Here is a 13,957-nt window from a genome sequence, read left to right as displayed (position 1 = left end):
ATATTTGCTAATAAAAATTTGCTGTAAATTTTCCAAATAATAAACAAATATTTTTTTCTTACTTGAGAAATAAGTATCATACCAAAGTCTCATCTAGTCGGACACGGTAACATCGTCGTGTGGTCTGGGTTTTAAAATTCATTGTGCATTTTATGCGTTGTATTCACCGTGAGAGCATGCTAAAACGTTGTGTAATTTAAAATGTGGAGGTCTACAGTTAAAGTTTGCCGCACAATTGTTTTTTTCAATTTTGCATAAATGTTTGATTTACATTTCAGTAAACTTTTTAGCGAGTGATTTTTGCCACCACAGTGCGCGGTAATAAACCAAAAATCGACTATATTAAAGTGATTTTACATTCATATTTTTTTGAATACTACCAAGTGACGGGATGAACAAGCCGTGCGCCTGATGACAAGCTACACGTCTGTCCATAACAGTTGCAGTAACATTCAGAGCTTTAAATCACAAATATCTGGGGACCCTGAGACGTAAGTTGACAATCTCATGTGCCTGTAATTTCACCAGCACCCTTACCCTTCATAACCGGAACACAGTAATGCTGACCTGCTTGACGGCAGAAATCGGTAGGTGGCAGTACTTCCCTGGACGAACTCTGTCACAAGGAGCTCTTCTGCTTCTGTAATGGTATGATGATATAATTAATAACTTCGACTAAATTGGAAAACTAATTCCATTTTTACATCCTTTTTTAACTCTTCAAGAGCAATATCGGGCAATGAGTGCTTAAAATAAAATTTCTAGATCCTTTTTTGGTTATGAGATAAGGGTATAATCATAGATTGTTGTAGTAATTTTGTTTTATGTACCTATTCTAAAGTTCACAGGGGTTACGAAGTTTACGAATTTAGCCAACATATACGTATCATTATTTAAAGTATATTATCGTCTTCTTGAAGATAAAACCACAAGATTGACATTTACCACAGAAGGCCTCTAAATTAATCACGATTTTTCTGCATGCAAAAATTGAGGGGTTAGCTTTTTTGTTATTCTATACAATTTAATCTATATAATTTAGAGGTTTTTTTACGAAAAATGTCACTTATGTTATCTTTAAGCAGACATTATATAGTTTTACAGGCCCAACTGTTTACACTGTGGGTGCTAGATGAGGAGGTACCGGGTTTTGGGAAATGAACTTTTCTAAATTGGTTCCTACCGGAACCAATCATCAACCAATCTTCGCCAGAATCAATTTAGAAGACCTGACCGCTATCCAGAATACGGAGTAAATTCCGTTGCTGTGTTAAAGATATCAATGCACTTTTATATTTAACTTTTTTATACTACTACGAAGATTTGTTATCACTTTGGATCTCATACAAAGGTTCAAGGTTACCCAAAGGGTAATGGAAAAGGCTACGCTTCGAATTTCGTAGCAGTAATGGTTCTTCTGAACGAGTTCCTTCAGAGGGAACTGGTGCGGTGCCTAACCTATTTCTGCCGCAAGGGAGTGATGTGAGCAATTACTGCGTTCCGGTTTGGCGAGTAAGGAAAGACCTTTAAATCGCAAAGCTCTGAGGGACACTGTCACTGCGCTTGTCACTCTGAGACATAAGTTGGCACTCTTTCACAAGGAGCTCTACTGCTACTAATTAATTAAGATATTGGTTTTGATTATGAATACATACATAGATCGAACACACAGAAAAATTATTTTATTTTATTATGGACTTTAACCCACGTTCATGCTGCACCGTAGCATTGCTCTTTACCAACTGAGCTACCGGTCCAGTTACCGACACGTCGAAATTCTCCTATGCGTTTTTGTTATAGATCCTTGTACTGTCGCAGCTAGTGGCATCTAGTGAGAGATTTTTTTTTAATAACCTTCTTACCGCAGCCGAAAACTTTACAGGTATCACAACTGACGCAGATGTCGCTTTTCGATGAAATGTATTTATTGAGATTTTTTGTGTAATGACTCCACTAGTTTTAATTATTAATACAAAGATCGAACACTTGGAAAAGAAAAAAAACAACCACAAACGAAGAAACAAATATCGAACACACAGAATTTTTCTTATTTGTGTTCATAATTATACCAAAATTAGTGGACTTATACCACAAAAAATAAAGATATTGGTTTATTTGAAAAAGCATGTAACCACGATTTAGATACGAAAAAATAGTTTCATTTCCAATGTCTTAAAGTTCAAAATGTTAAATGTTAGAGCCTCCGGTGACCAGAGGGTTGACAGGTGAATCCGCCAAAGAGTAAGCGTAACCATCTAAAGGAAAAACGCCGCCAGCCCCTTGTATACGATGCCTCAGGGCGTAGCACTTGATTAAATTTTCTACCTTTTGCTAGTTGAGTTTATATTCTAGAGTCTTTTTATTTTTATTTTCTTCTGTAGTAAGCATATTTTGCACCTTTGCTGTAATAAGGCCACATCTGCAAAATGACAGCATTTCAACAGAAAGCTTAATAAAAGTCTACATACGAAATTATCCGATAACATTTTATGCTTAAATAGGAGATTTAAAAACATGTGATATAAGCACTTTGGATGTGACATACGGTTTTATCACACCAAGGATACGATTTAGTGATCCAGTTCCTTTGTTTATTATATATAACAAATGGCGGGCGGACATAATGCTACAAGGCATTGTTTACCACTTTACCGTAGGGCTAAAACGGAAAAAAAACAGAAGTTTCGAGCTTCACTTAAACAAAATGAACAAAATACTATAAGCCTAAAACACATAATAGTTATTGATATAAAATAAATAATATAATATGTATATCAATTTTATAATATATTACATATATTAAAATAGTTTATTAAGTACTCACTGCAACATTTAGCAGTCTTGATTTTTTTATAATATCAAGTGACAGGACGAACAAGTCGTGTGCCTGATGGTCAGCTACACGCCTGTCCATAACAGTTGCAGTGCCACTCAGAGCCTCAAATTGCAAAGATCTTAAGGGCACTGCCACTGCGCCCGTCACCCTGAGACATAAGTTGACAAGACTCATGTGCCTGTAATTTCACCAGCACGCTTACCCTTCAAAACCGGAACACAGTAATGCTGACATTACTGCTTGGCGGCAGAAATAGGTAAGATGGTTTCTGCTACTAAATTTGAAATAATTTTGACAATTATCAAAAAGACTCATACGCGATATGCGCTTGAAATATTATTTGACCTGTGCTTACATATTATGCGATTTTTTTATGCGAGTATCAGCTAGTGCTACAGTCATTTTAGGAAGTGTTTATCTCCTGATAGACCAACGACTTTGCGCCCGAGAATAAATCATGACAAACGCTGCGATATAAATTTCTTATGCAAAGTGAAGCAAGCACGCGCACTGAAGCTTATTTATAATCTTATTTTTTTGTTTCACATACACCTATTTGTGGCTTACTCAATTGAATCATCGATAGTATTTTTCAAGGAGCTCCATGAAATATTACGCTAAAACATCGTGACAATCGCGTTTCATACATCCACATTCTCATAGCAACAATCAGCAGAACTTGACTCGTTTCAAATTTGAAACTGTCGCTCGCATCTGCGTCGCATAACTCAGCTATTCATCCGTCTGTCACAGCTTTACAAATTACACTTATGTCAAAAGAGCTTGACTAGTTTGATTTTAGTTATCAGTTATTAAGGTTTCAAGTGCTGGAATAATATTCCACCACATATATTGCCCTACTTGTCATAACTAACGAATCGACATTAAGCGAAATAGAGTTATTAACATATCTGGAATCAGCGAAACGGTCTCTACAATCCATTATAAGAGGTTTTTTTATAAAGCGTTTTCCATTAAGAGTCTGTACAACTCAAATAGCTTTAGTTGCTTCTGCATAACAGTGAAAGTGTTGACTTTGGAAAATATAAAACACACAGTGAAATTAAGGTTATACACTTATACTGATTACTATACGGTGTAAAAACACGATTCCTAAAAGTTTTCATGATAGAAAAAAAAGCACAAACTTAGCTCGAAATTTTACAAGTAAACCGCTGTCTTCAATAGGTACTTTACAAGGATGTCAAGGATGCTTTTTTAATATCAACTGAACTAAACAGAACACATATAGTATACGACATACATTTTTCAAATGACTTTAATTTCTTTTGTAACGACAAATCATCATGACAAGTTACAGCGTCGAGCAATAAGTGCAAATCATAAAAATTTATTATCGAAATGGGTGTTCTATTATGGCAACGGTGCGCGTGTTGCACTCATTTTACGAAGTCGTCCTTCCCAGTACCTGTTCAAAGTTTCATGGCCAAACAGCCAACATCCGTACGTCAACGAAACATAAGATCTGCCGAAAACATCGCCGCTGTTCGTGAGAGTTTTCAAGAGAACCCGAGTCTATTACGGGTGCATCGCTGTCCCAATAGAACACCCATTTTAATAACATTTCTTTTATCGTTTGCACGTGTTGCGTGACGCTGTAACTTGCCACGATGGTGTGTCTTTAGCGACTGAAAAATAAACAACAGATTTGACAAAAGCAGCCTCAACAACATGGCCGGTATGAACTATCAAAATCTACAAATCTGTCTAATTTGTTGACATTTTATTATCATTATTTTAACCGACTTTAGAGAAGGAAGAGGTTCTAGATTGTCTGCTCTTAAAGCTGTCATCTGCCGTCGTCCAGTCAACCCGTGACCATGGAACGTTTGCCGTTCCGAAATATCGGGGAAATGAAAATATGTCATACCGTGGTAAAAAGCCTGAAATTAGTGATAATCATTTACTATACTAATACTTTTTATAATATTCAAACCCGCACATGCACTGACATATCCCATAGGTTGTTTGTTTTAGACGCAGTTTTTGCACTTTATAACACAGAGGTATATTGTTTCAATGAACAATTTTACTCATAGTCCTTTCTTACACTTTTGCTTACAAATAACTTCTACATTCAGTCCCTTTCGTTGGTTCTGACTGAAAACCAGCGCCTTAGGGAACTTAGGCATATGCGGAGTCAGCGCCCTTTTACTGCTGTGTACGAAAATGTTTTTATTTTTCCTTTTGTATAAAAACTGTATTTGTGACATATTAGTGAATATGACACAAATAGATAGATAACGTATTTGTGTCATAGTTACTAATATGACACAAATACATTATCAGCTATCTATTATATTGTAATTCTTATTAAGGCGACATGAAGTATGCAATTAGCAGTGTTTAGTTAAGTTCACTCAGTGGATTTCAGGGTTTGCAACATTTTAGTGAAAATTAAATTAGCGAACATCTGAAATCCTCTAGACTGCTAGTTGAACTAAGCACTGACTAAACACTTTCTGGTGCAAGTTTCCGCACATTGCGCTGGAAACTCAAATAGCTGCAGACTTGAGTATCTCAAGTCTCGAGTTGCCTTATGGCCTTAAGGAAAACTAGAGCAATGGCTCGGGAATAAGTACTTTCAACCGTTTTGTGACTTGGTTGCGAGCCAAACTCTTGTTAAGGTTTTTGTTTTACTATTTTTCGATGCGTTGATGTATTATCTCGTCTATTTTTTATTTCTTTAATAAAATATCGAGTGACGTTTGTTATTGCAAAGGGTCTTAAAAAATGTTATGTTGTTTTAAAATCACATTGTATAGCGTAATACGCATAAGGTTACTTATTTCTGCCTTACCGTATTACTGATATTACTGCGTTCCGGTTTTAAAGGGTAAGGGCGTATTATTCGACAAGAATTTCATCGCGCTCACCCCGCTGCGCGGAGACCGCGTGACCAGCGTGCAACGATCGCGTGTATCTAACTGTAATGGCAAAATACGCTCTATTTGTTTAGCTTTCACGTTTTAACTTAAATTAGCGTCCGGCCACTCGGGCGAGTCTGGCTTGAATTTGGTCTACGCGGCTGCCGCGCGGCGACCGCGCGGTTGCATTATTCAGAGGAATTTAAAGATTGTTGCCTAGTAAATAGAATTCAGATTTGCCATTAATGTACATGAAGGCGTGGTAACTGGGTGGTCGCCGCGCGGCTGACGCATGAACACTTTCGCCCCGTGTAACTAGGCGCTAAGGGTGCTGGTGAAATTACAGGCACATGGGACTTGTCAACTTATGCCTCAGGGTAACGGGCGCAGTGGCAATGCCCCTCAGATCTTATTAAATGCGATTTAAACTTAGAGTAGCACTGCAATTGATACAGGCGTAAGCGACACCAGGCGCACGACTTATTCATTTCGTCACTTGATGTCATACAAGTTAAAGCTAAAAAAAGTAACTAAACTTTTAACTCGTACCGTAACGGGAGTCAATGAGCCATATTGAGTTAAACTTCAAATAGTCTCCTTGAAGGCGAATTAAGGGTAAAACGAGATTCATTTAAAAAAGCCTCACGTTCCTAGAATTCATCTTAAAGCTTGCCAAGCTATAATCCTTCAAACGGGCCCGATATTCTCTTTCACAGATTAAGGTATTAGGCCACACGTACAGAGGCGTCTGAAGTGGCTGATTTTGCCGTGTATCAGCTATTCTGGAAGCATCGGCAGCATTAGCTCAAATCCTCTTGGGCCTCTGGATACCTCACAAACAGTAGCTACAAAGAAAATGATCCACTAGAAGAGCTCCATTCTGTTAAGTAAGATTTTGTATAACCTTAATTAACTACATAGACACAAATTCACCTGAACAACATGGATTTACGACAACATTTATCTCAACATACTTTTCAATATACTTACTAAACCCGAAAACAATTCACTACTGCCATACTACTGCCCAAATTTATCTATACCATCTATATCTATACCAATTCTGACAATAGTTTATTCATATGGGGTGCTATATTCATTGGCATTGTGTATTCTCTCTATATCCGCGTGTAGTGCCACAAACAGTGCGGATGCTTTTGTCGCTGCGTCTAGGGATGGGCTCAGCGTCTATTCTCACTTAATACGAATACTATGCATGGAATCCTCACTCGATTTATCTGCTTTTGTTACCGAGACTTATATTATTGTCAAGAGATATAGTTTCTACAGTTTAAACGTCGTTTTTATGTGGAAAAGAAACTCAAATTACAGCGAGAAAATTTTCTAGACTACGGTATTGTTTTGAAAATTTATTCTTGAATAAGAATTTGTATCCTTTGTTGCGGGTTGTGTATAAATTATAGCAGACATACTATGTCGCTAGCAAATAATTGAAGGGAACTTGATCTGAATAGTCGGTAACGTGGAGGAGAGAAAGTGTACTTTAGGTTTACATTTGTAAAGCAAATAATGGTTTGTGTAATCTAAATATTGAATCATGTTCAGTTAAATTTAGTGAAGGCTTCGTAAACTTAATTGTTCTTCATTAGGCGGAATACGCGCGTAAATTCGCGTACAATCAATATCTATATTAAACATTATTAAGGTCGACATGCTACATAAGTTCCACAAACTTAAACTTTGTTTGCGTCCTGTACTTGTTACAAAGTTGTTTTCGAAATTCGTGCAAGTTTCTTGAAACATTTGGTTGCTATAAACCATTTTGTCGTGGATACACTTTCAATAGCTTTGACTTTTCATGAACTACGTCAACATCATCAAGTATAGCCCAGTACTGGGCGCGGGTCTAAGTTAGATCATACTTCGCAAGTTTTTCAAGGGTGGTGTTTTGTCTTGGACATGCAGTTTCATTATGATATTTTCTTCCACCGTTAGCGAAAGGTATTGTTACTCAACGTTCATAAATATACATAATTTAAAAACTGAAGTACATGTCGCTGCGAAGATTTTAACCGTTGACTTCTTAATTAAAAGTATTGATTGAAACTTTCAGGATTTCCACACATTATTTGATTTTAAATTCGGGACTTAATCGTGGATAAAATAGCATTTTATGCAATCGTTGTTTAATGAGGCTTCATAAAGTCGAGTACCGTACTTAGGCTTAGGTCTACGTAATAAATACGAGATGTTAAGACCTAATAATGTAAAACAATACTTTTTCCACGAGTAAATGAAATAATGAACCAGAACCATTATATAATGTTTATTTTGTTACCAATCCATGGCAACAAACGCAATTTTTTTAAATAAATTTTGACCCATTTATTAGGGTAGGCAAAGGTTCTCCATGCAGCCTTTTCATATATTTAAACGAAAGCCAAACAAATGCTACAAAACAAAAAACCAAACTGATGGAGTAGAACTATGATTATATGGATTTTTATTATAAAGATATAGGGGCCTGGTTGTAAGACTGTTAATAATGACTTACTACAGAAATACATTCGAATATTCAACTAACACCAACCTTTATAATGATGTACTATAAAACTTTAACATGTTCGATGCAAAGTCTGTGTAGAATTATTACAGCTGCGCCGGAAATAATCTTGGTAAGACCCAAGAAAAGGTCCATCGTTTCATGTCGAATACGCTCCGTTTTAATATTAAAATTGCGGACTATATTATTTCAAAAAGAATTCGTAATCAAGTTGTAATAGGATCATAAAAAGCGGAGTATGGAATCTCATACTCGTAACACTCTGAGTATCTTAAAGATTAAAAGGCGTTTTTTATGATATAGTTTTAATATCTTGTCTATTGCATTATAAATTGTTTTGAAATTGTCTGTTAACATGAGTGCGATTATCAACTGAAATTCGATCACTTTTTGTGGCTGACAGATTATTTAGGATTATGCTATAGTACGACTTTTTTCAAGGTGGAGTGAATTGACATTTGCAGGGTTGCCAATTTTTATTGTACAATTTTAAATAGTCATGTAGTTGTTGTCGACAATTTTATCGGTAGATTGTGACTCAAAAATGTCTAACTTTAAATGTTACGACTTTCGTATGACTACTATGACTGATTGCGTTATTGTATTCTTTATTCTTATTTTCAAAACTTAGTCTATTAATATCGAAATCAATTTTTAGTCATACATGTTTTGATAACAGCGGACGGATTTGATTATGTATATTAAAGTGAAATAAAAAACTTTAAAATATGTTTCCAATTTGTACTTTTATACACTTACTGTTAAATGTAGTGTATAAATAAATTTAAAAAAATTAACAATTCAAAAGAAACTGTGCCCAGCAGTTGGATGAATAACTGGCTGATGATGATTCAGATGAAAGAAATTTGGCTATTTATTTCATAAGCGTAACCAAGATTCAGTCAATAATCGATATAATATTTATCGACTGCAATCGCAGCTTGCAACACTTTTGCATAATGAACTGTCATTTTACTCCATGTTCAAAAAATGTAGACTATAGAACTTTTAAATATTAATGTCTCTTGAAATCTTGTTCGTCGTTTTTGTTACAAACTGCATGAAAAAACTAAAAAGAGAAAAATAAGCACTAGAAATCTGTGTGAGCTACGTTAAATGAACTATGAAAGATTTTGTGGTGTATAGCAAATAATGGTGTGTTGCGGTCCGCCCGTTCTCGCCATTACGACGCTAGATATCCGTGTGAACGAACGTATCGCACGCGTACGTTAAGGCGAGTTACTGGAGAAGAAGCGGGAAAAACTGTTTTACTAAATCAAATGGTTTAGCTATTTACTATTCAGTGATGAATGAATGACAGTACAGAGTATTAAAAAACCGACCTCAAAAGTTCGTGGATTTCATCATCTATTTGCCAAGTTTTATTGGTTACCGAAAAGTGCGCAAGACCGGAATCATCCCCTAGTTTGCCACTCTTAGAGGTGAAATATTTTCTTTAAATGGGACATCCATACAAAAAAAAAGAACAAAATATGCAGTCGAATTTTAGAACCTCCTTCTTTTTTTGAAGTCGGTTAATAACGGTCTTACAGAAAATATACGATACAACTAAAATATTGTCTAAGCAATGTGCTAATATGCTACACGATGGGATGTACTCGATCATAGAAAATCCTGACTACAGGTTGAAATAAAAGTTTGAACGAATTATTTAAGAATAAAACATCTAAATTTGTACATAATTTTTATATAGACATATTTCTCTTTAAGTAGGTATTACAGAGAACCTGCTTAATTTTGATTTTCAACTGAAGCCCTATTAGTTATTAAATTCACAGTTATCAAAAAATTGTAAATTGCCCAGCGGCGGTTTGATAGCGGCGCCATCGGGCGCTTGCCGACGTCGGATCTGTATAAAATTGTCTCCACCAGTTCTTATTTTATTCATATTAATTTACAGCGCGCAAAGTGCGGCATGCGAGTGGCGATCCCCCACACCTTACAAATCTAGGTTCGCCTTGAAATTCCTCGCCTTAACTTACGTTGTTTTATACAGCCATCCTTGTACAATATGGTGTAGACGTCACAGGTTTTTTTACGATACCTATATGGATAGAAACTAGATCAAATATATATGATATGATATATGATAATAAATATAATATATGATTTTCATTAGGTAGGGACAATTAAAGGCACTTAATTGGTCTTTGATGGTTAAGCATGGTTAAGCATGGTTATAGATTTATAGTTAGATACTAATTAATTTAATAGTATCTGTGGTACCCAAAAACTACCATTTGGTACTATCCTGACTAGAGCGAAAAGGATTTGTAGACAAAAGCTCACATCGTCGCTTACAATCAGTGCTGCTACCATGAGTTTTCAGTGACAGTTGTCGCTAGCGTCTACTTAAAATATTTGTATTCAAAATGTTACTTCTGGAGAAAAAATAATGGCGGGCTTTTGAAGTTGCAAGTACAGTTTTTACAAAGACTAATTTTATTTTAAGTATATTATGAAAAAAATACGAAGAAACAAATAGTGATGAGGAAAGTTAGAACTATAGTCCTTATTTTAAACCAAACTACAAAAGATTTTATCCTGAAAATTCCACTAATTAAAAATTCAACGTTTTTGTTGAAAGTGACAATAATGTGATTTAAGTGAAAGTGAAAACATAAAATAATTGACTCCCATCGCTTATAACACTACCTTATTTACCCAAATAAGAAAACTAAGTTATTTAAGAGAAAGTGACAAATAATGTAAACTAGAACTACAATGGAAAATATTTATTGAGGATCCCGACAATTAAACGAAGACACGGCTCAAAGGGCTTGTATCCAACCCAAAACTTAATAAATAAAACAAATGTTACTTCTCCTTGTGACCGCTAGGGGCGCTGTCCAATTACAAAAGTATAAAGTACCACGAGATTACAGTGACAACTGTCACTGTAATCTCATGGTAGAGGCACACTGGTGTCAATACTAAGATCGAAAACAAAAAGTCCTTCGATCTGACAGAGCTCGAACCTGCGTCTGTACACCAAATTGGGACCACCACACTACCAACTGAACTAAATGGAGGCAGAATTACGAATTTCTTTGTGTGTTTTTTATAGAACTTTTGTATTGGGTTTTGTAGATTTTTATCACCTTATATAACAAACTAGTGGAGTAATTTCACAAAAAAATTATTGAATGTAGTGGTGTAATACCCGATATTTAATAAAATCAATATCAGGTATCAAGTTCACATAAAAAAAAACTTTCTTTATTATGTAATTTTTAGTTTTTATTGAATGTCGCGATATTTGACTACCATGATATTATACTATTTTTGTGACATTACTAGTTGATTATAATTATTAATACAAAGATCGAGCACTTAGTAAAAATTCCTTCGATCATGCTGGATTTCAACCAACGTTTTTTTACGGCTACGGCGAAAAAAGTCGTTAAAAACCAAAAACAAAGACCTGCAACATAGAAAAAGAGACAAGCACATAGAAAAATTCATAAAGTCCGCTAGTTTGTAACGTGGCTTACTTGGCGCAGCGTCTGGCACAGTTTGCTGGATGACGTTGCCGCGTTGGTTAGAATCCAGCAGGATTAAAGGACTTTTTTTGAGTATTCCATCTTTGTATTAATAATTATTCTGAACTCAATAATACGTTAATTCCAGACACTTCTGGGTATGATGATGACAGTATAGTCGTGATACTTTTCCAACGTATGTGTCAGTGGACAAAAAATTTAATCTTGTCGAGAATACGTGGTAAGTCATTTAAATTTAAGACTCGAGAAACAAATGTCATACGTACAATGATCATAGGCGGGAATAATTTATCATAAGACACTGTACACATAAATGAATAGTATAATATATTCATTTTAGTCTACAGTATATTTTTTAGTTTTTTGTTTTGGTGTACATAAATAATCTTATATATTAAAAAGGTGTACACTTTCTTTATTTTTTCTCAAAATTGAAAAAAAATTATGTGAAATATTTTTAATTACCTTGTGTGCTTAAATAAATCTACGTTATATTTTTTTTTAACAATATTAATTTATATTATTGAAGTCAGAGAATTGCCACGCTTTAGTGTTCGACACTTTTCACTTAGACTTTTACGACGTTCCGTCCGTGACAGATGGAATTGAATTTTTATTGGTTAATCGTCAATATTATATGTATAGTGGTTCTACGAAGTCATTAATAAGATTAGATGCTGAAATACACTTTCTGCCGATTACTAATTCAAAATAGTATATTATGTTTGAGATTTAACTGACATACGTATAAGGCATGAAAAGCACCAATACCGTAGCCACGTACGTACTAAAACGTCTTTGCGTGATCAAGTGTTTGTAAGCGAAGGAAATTAGCTAGTGATTAGTGCGAGTTCTCCAGTACCCCTATATTCTGGTGATGATACACAATCCAATGAAATTGACTTAATCCCAAATGTTTACAAACCTCTTTAATGGTGTTCGATATAAACTCTGTGCTTTGGAGCCATTTTTTATTTGCTAAATAGAAAATGAAAGTATTTTTTCGGATCTAAATCGCGTATATTTGTTTTTGGAAGGGTAAGGGTGCTGGTGAAATCACAGGCACATGGGACTCTCAACTTATGTATCAGGGTAACGGACGAGGTGGCAGCGCTCCTCCGATCTTTGCGATTTAAAGATCTGAGCGACCTTGAGACGGTTTTTATTTTTTTTAATGTATTTGGTTTACCAACAGCTATGATTTGTGGTTTTAAATTTAATGTGCAGCTAAACACCTCAAGCAAAGAAAAGGGTAAAGGAACTTTTGACTTTAAATTAACTATATAATAAAAGAAAGAAATAACTAAAAACTATCTACGTTTATACAACAAAATGTTATTTTATTTTCATATTTTTCAAAATAAAGACAAAAAATAATAAAAACTGATATGAGTAGGCATGTCGTTTACGATCAGGCGAACGACCTTGTTTGTCCCGTCACTTAGTGTCTATCATACAAAAAATATTCGCCTGCTGTCATTTGGTTTTGGATTTTTGCAAAAAATGACACCACCGGAGTAATAACACCCCATTTACAAAATGACAATATTTCAGGAAACGCCTTATCGATATATATAGACATATCTCAGTTACTGTAAGTTATTGTAATGGTTATGGTACGAGGAAGTCAATATACATTTGGCTGATAACTGCTACATACGATATTCGGCATGCTTTCATGTTTGATTAACTGAAAATCATTCACGGATAAATTATTCAAGGGATAGTTTTCCCACAACAATATCAAGTGGGTTAATACTTCCGTTTTTTTTTTCTAGAATATGCACGGTATATTTGTGCAATAAGGCCACAAGGAAATAACAACTTCAGTAGACAGATTAAATATTCTACGAACGAAATTAAGTCGATTACATATGTACATATAATTTGTTTCATGTAGTTTGTATTATTTTTATGACCTTTGTGTGATAAAAGTACTTTTGACGTACGAATTCATGTGACTGTCGTACAAAGGCAGGAAATATTCATTTTTGACGTCACGTAATATGTTTATTTTCACATTTTATTACTTTTTATAGTTTACCTTATTTTTTATAAATCTTTTTAAATTAATTCATCTTTATTTATAAATCTTATCTCTTAAAATGTTAAGCCGGGTACTTTTTAGCGAGCTGTAACTGCAACGTGACATGGTGTCTATTCCCGTTCTCTGGCCGACATGCAC

The sequence above is a fragment of the Hyposmocoma kahamanoa genome, unplaced genomic scaffold (genome assembly GCF_003589595.1).
Source record: "Hyposmocoma kahamanoa isolate Upper Pololo Valley unplaced genomic scaffold, ASM358959v1 296, whole genome shotgun sequence".
NCBI lineage: Eukaryota > Metazoa > Arthropoda > Insecta > Lepidoptera > Cosmopterigidae > Hyposmocoma > Hyposmocoma kahamanoa.
The sequence above is the reverse complement of the archived record's forward strand: the minus strand, read 5'-3'. Positions refer to the sequence as shown.